This window comes from Pinus tabuliformis, chromosome X (genome assembly GCF_031772625.1).
Source record: "Pinus tabuliformis cultivar Carrire ecotype Pingquan chromosome X, CPIR1, whole genome shotgun sequence".
Lineage (NCBI taxonomy): Eukaryota > Viridiplantae > Streptophyta > Pinopsida > Pinales > Pinaceae > Pinus > Pinus tabuliformis.
Window position 1 is genome coordinate 1,041,961,550 of NC_142308.1, and position 5,799 is coordinate 1,041,967,348.

Genomic DNA, 5,799 nt, shown 5'->3' on the forward strand with positions numbered 1-5,799 from the left:
TAGGTCGAGTGGTTACCAAAAGGAACCCTCGATCAAATCAATCGTGCGATTTAGAGTCAGCAAATCAACGTTCGAGAGGAATCCAGATCACGATCGAGAATTCTAGAGCCTAGGGCCAGATGGTCACCCGTAAAAAATCAAGACATGGATATGCAATGGTTAAAGTGCCAATGCCACGATAATGAAAATCACTTACATATAGTAACCAATGTCAACCTCTGTGCTACGAATTATATATTATAAAATGTACAATAAAAATCTATGTAATTATGTTTGATAAGCCGTGGTTAAGGACATGTGTGTTAGGTGGGGTAATAATTATAATTTCTTTTATGCAGATTAACGTAATTGATTTATGGATGTGACAAGTGGTACCAGAGCTCAGTTCCCAATAATGTGGTCTGAATGGGCAATGATGATAATAGTAAATGTTTTGAATTGTGCATAGAGAAGGAAGTAAGAAGGTAGAAAAACCACAATTAGAAGAGGATTTGGAGGTCGAGGAACAGGCTCGATGCCGAACCCTGAAGTGAATCTGAAATTGTCAATGCAACTGGGTGTAGAATAGCAACAACAAAAAAATAGGTTTCTTGAAACCATTCAACAAGTACAATCTAAAATGGTGCACCTTAGGACAGATAGTGAAAGGTTAATGCGAGAGTGGGAAATAATTCTTAAGAGCTTCTTAGACAAATAGAATCATCAAACCTCTCGACCCAATCTTGAGCATAGAACCTGTGATGAAGAAGAACATGAACATCCAAGTGAAAATACTCCAGAAGGGATCCATACCCAAAAATTTGACAAAAATAGAATGGACCGTGAGGAAGAATCTGGTAATTTTGTCGAACCTAGGAAGACAAAGAAACGGAAATTGGAACTGCAAGGAGAATTTAGAAAAATTAAACCTCCATTCTTCGATGGGGAGGCAGAGGAAGTTGCAGAAGCTTGGATTAATAATATGAACACATATTTCCAAGTTTATGAATATGGCAGTCACCTTAAGGCTATATTGACCATTTATCAACTTCAAGGTAAGGCTACCTTATGGTGGGAGGAAGTTAAAATCGTGCATGGAATAGAGGACTAGGATGTAACATGGGACGAATTCCAGAAACATTTTATAAATAAAAACTCGACGAAGCGATTGTGTGATGAGAAAGCCAAAGAATTTCATGATGTGAATTTGCGGCAATTGACAATTGACAAATATGTGACAAAATTTACATCTTTATTAAGGTACGTGCCATATATCAGAGAGGAGAAATCTAAGGTACAACTCTTTGTGAGTATTTTACCTGCATATATGAAGGAAAGAATAGAGTTTTATAGTCCTAAGACTATGGACGAAGCCATTCAAAAGGCTTGAATGTGTAATCAGCAGGTCAAGCAGAAGGGAGATTAGGGAAAAATGTGGTCTCAAAAGAAAGGACAAAAGAATTATCATCATTTCCAAGAAACAAAACCCACAAACTTCAAGAATATACAAAGAAATTTATCAAGTAAACAACTTGGAAGGAGGTAATAAAAGATCGGGTGGAAAGGAGATAATAAGATGATGGAAGCATCCAACAACTTGGAACCCAGTCAAGGATAGAAACCCCCCTTGCAGTGATGGGGATGTGGGGAACCTCATTATTACAAGAATCATCCTCCACATACCTAACCTTAACCAGTTGCTAATATACAATAGGAATCCATGGTTGGAGAGGTGGCAAGGAGCATGCCCCAGATCAACGCTGCATTGGAAGAAGGACAAACTAGTTACCAACCTACTATGATAGAATTGGAAGGTAAATTAAATACTTAATCTATATCTATTCTGGTAGATTCGGGTGCAAGATTGAGTTATGTTAGTCCCAAAGTGGTAGAAAGATGTTGTTTGCAAACACATAAATTTAAAAACCCCTGGTTAGTACAACTGGCTACAGGAGCTAAGAGAAGCGTAACTGCCAAAGTTCTAAATTGTTCTATGGACATAGGTGGCCAATTTACAAAAATAGATATGAACATACTACCTTTAGGTTCATATGATTTGTTAATTGGAATGGACTGGTCAGAAAGCCACTGGTCCTTAGTAAATTGTAAAGACAATACCATCAATTACCTTGTTGAGGACGGTACTCGACAAGAAACCCAAGGAGTAAAAAATCTCACAAGGTTGGGTCCCATCACTGCCTCCAAACTAAGTAAATGTATTAGAAAGGGTTGTATGATTTATGTTGTCCAAGTTGGGTATTCCAATTCCAAAGAGAAAATTTCTTCTCTCGAAAACATACCGGTAATTCAGAAATTTATAAATGTATTTCTTGAAAATATTATAGGGCTACCTCCAAAGCAAGATATTGATTTTACAATTATATTAATCCCTGGGGTAGCACTAGTGTCCAAAGCCCCTTACCTTATGAGTATTCCAGAGTTAACTGAACTTAAATGCAATTGCAGGAATTACTCAATAAAGGGTATATTTGCCCCAATGTGTCACCCCGGGGAGATCCAGTATTGTTTGTAAGAAAGAAAGATGGTACACTACGATTGTGTATTGACTACAAGAAACTTAATACGTTAATTATTAAAAACAAATACCCTCTACGTCAAATGCATGACCTGTTTGATTAGGTCAAGGGTGCAACCATTTTCTCCAAGATTGATTTACGGTTTGGATATCATCAGATCCAGGTAAAGGAAGAAGATATTTGTAAAACAACCTTTCGAAATCGGTGCGGCCACTATGAATTTGTAGTCCTACCCTTTAGATTAACTAACACACTCGTGACATCCATGAGTTTGATGCATGGAATTTTCCACCCTTTCTTGGATAAATTTGTTCTAATATTTATAGACGATATTTTGATTTACTCCAAGCATGTAGAAGAACATAAGGAACACTTATAGATAGTATCACAAATGTAAAGAAATCATAAGTTGTATGAAACGTTTAGCAAGTGTGATTTTTACAAAGAACAAATTCAGTAGTTGGGACATGTTATTACAGTTGAAGGTATAACTATTAATCCTGAGAAAATCAGGACTATTATAGAATGTCCAATTCCCAAAAATGTGGCTGATATACCATCCTTTGTGGGTTTGGTGGGGTATTATAGCCATTTCATTGAGAATTTCTCTCGAATTTCATATCCCATCACCTCCTTACAAAACAAGGGAAGGATGTTTAAATGGACCAATGAATGTGAGTAGAGATTCGAGAAGTTAAAACATTTATTAACCACTACCCCGGTATTAAGGATTGCTGACCCAAATAAGGAATTTGTCATTTTCACAGATGCATGTATAGAAGGTGTGGGGCCGATATTAACACAAGATGGGAAGGTGATTTCTTATGAGTCTCGAAAGTTGAAAGAACATGAACAATGATGCTCTGCCTATGATTTGGAACTGTCTGCTCTATTTCATCCATTAAAGGTATGGAGGTAGTATATTAAGGTTATGAATTTAGCAATTGAGGTTTCAATCAATATTAGTTGGTTAATGGCCATGTGGCCCTATGAGAGTATCATATATTTGTTGTGACAGTCTAATATACTAAGATTTTGATTCCATGTTGCTTAAGGTGTATGGCTATGATCTTAAGATTATCTCTATGCCTTCTTGTACATTTACATTTCTATGCTTCCTTGTATATTTTAATACTATTATATGGATTAGTTAAGAGGGAGACTAGACCGGTATTTGAATCCCTTTTGGCTACCCTAGTCTCAACTACCTTCCTTCTTGTTCGGTGTACAATTTTTGTTTTCAGGGTTTTGTATTCATATTAGAATCTGGAATTGTCCAAAGTTAATATTGTAATTTAGTTCATTTGGATTCTGTTTGAGTTCAATCCTCTGTGTTTCTGGCTCAACAGGACATCTTTACAAGCTTTATACTTGAATATATAAAACATTTTCAGAAGAAATCACATTGAAGATTTTGGTCAACGCGTTTCGAACCAACTAGTGTGGTTCATCTTCAGGACAAGATGAAGAAACAAATCTAGGTAGTAAGTTAAATAGGAATGTAATGCCCCATTTAATCTTAACATGAAAATTTTATTAATGTTTACATTACTTAAAAATATTGAGAAATATTGGTGAATACCTTCACTTGGGAAACTATAAATTTTATTTACTAATATAAAATTCATTATTGCTATTATTCAAATTCCCAACTTGTCTTCTCAAATTGAATCTTGGATAGGATATGGTCTCCTTCCACTATTCCAAATTATATATTCATCTCACATTCCCAAATGTACTCTCACATTTACTTGGGAGAAGACATGGTCCTCTCCAACTAATTACCAATATATATATTCATCTCACATTCCCAAATGTGCTCTCACATTTACTTGAGAGAAGACATGCTCCTCTCCAACTAATTACCAATATATATATATTCATCTCACATTCCAAAATGTACTCTCACATTTACTTAGGAGAAGACATGGTCCTCTTGAACTAATTACCAATATATATATTGGCAAGAGCTAACCAGCTTGCCATAGGGCATTTAATGCCTCTATGGTGGCTGGTTCACATACATACTCCAAAGCTTGATTTGATAGCGCATGCAGATTCAACCATATGACCCATACATCTTTCCGACATCCTTAGGCTAGACCAATCTGACTCAACTTTTCTGACATCCTCAGGTCAGAACAATCTGACTTAACTATTCTGACGTACATATTTAATGCAGTAAATGTAGTTGGTGGGACATATATTTCAGACTGGGCAGGTTAGTTAGCTCTTATCGTGCATGGATGTAAATAACCTTAGTTAACATTAATTTCTTTTGTGGAAGTGTGCATGAATGTAAATAACCTTAAATATCAGTAATTTTTATTTGAAAAAAATATATATATTTATTTAATTTATTAAAATTAATAATATTTATATAAATTAAAATTTTAAAATTAATTAAAAATCACTCAATAATGGTTAAAAACATAACATGACATTGCTACGTTAGACTCTTGCGCTACGACACAGGCTTATCTCCGTAGTGGCTGGCCCACGTTTCAGAAGAATTTGACAAGCTCGATATAGCGCAGCTATTTTTTTTTTTTCTCTTGCATCACTCATATGCTAGTAGTGTAGGAAGATACAAGAAATATGAATATAAGTCTCATCACCAACTCTAGTTTTTGGAATTTTGGTATTTGGAATCAATTTACAAGTAGTCTTACCCATATTAACATATGGTTCCTGAGCAATTCTTTTATATTTTTATAGTTTTTTTTATTAAAAAAAATTGATTAAATTGTAATTTTGTTGTTTTTTAAAATGTGTTTTTCAAAATAGATATGAATTTAAAATCTTTTTTAAGTGAAAAATTCACAATTTCAACAAATTTCTATTATTTCTTTAACAAAACCACAACCTATAATAAATTAAAATCTTTTTATAAGTGAAAAATTCACAATTTCAACCAATTTCTATTATTTTTTAAACAAATCCACAACCTATAATAAATAAACCAGAACATTAAAATTTTAAACCATTATAATTTAAAATTGTTAAATCTAAATAATTTATACATTTCTTAAAAAAAAATCAAAATATTAAATTAATTTCAATATTTAAAATATACATTCCTAAAAATATTCAAAATATTAAATTTATTTTAATATTTAAAATTACAATTAATGTAACATTACTATCTTCCAAAAATCTTATACTCAAAGCCGTCATTGTAAAAAACAAAAATCTTATAGTCAAGTCGTTACGAAAAAACAGTATCTTATAGTCAAAGTCGTCATTGTAAAAAAAGAGCAAAAATCGTATAGTCAAGTCGTCA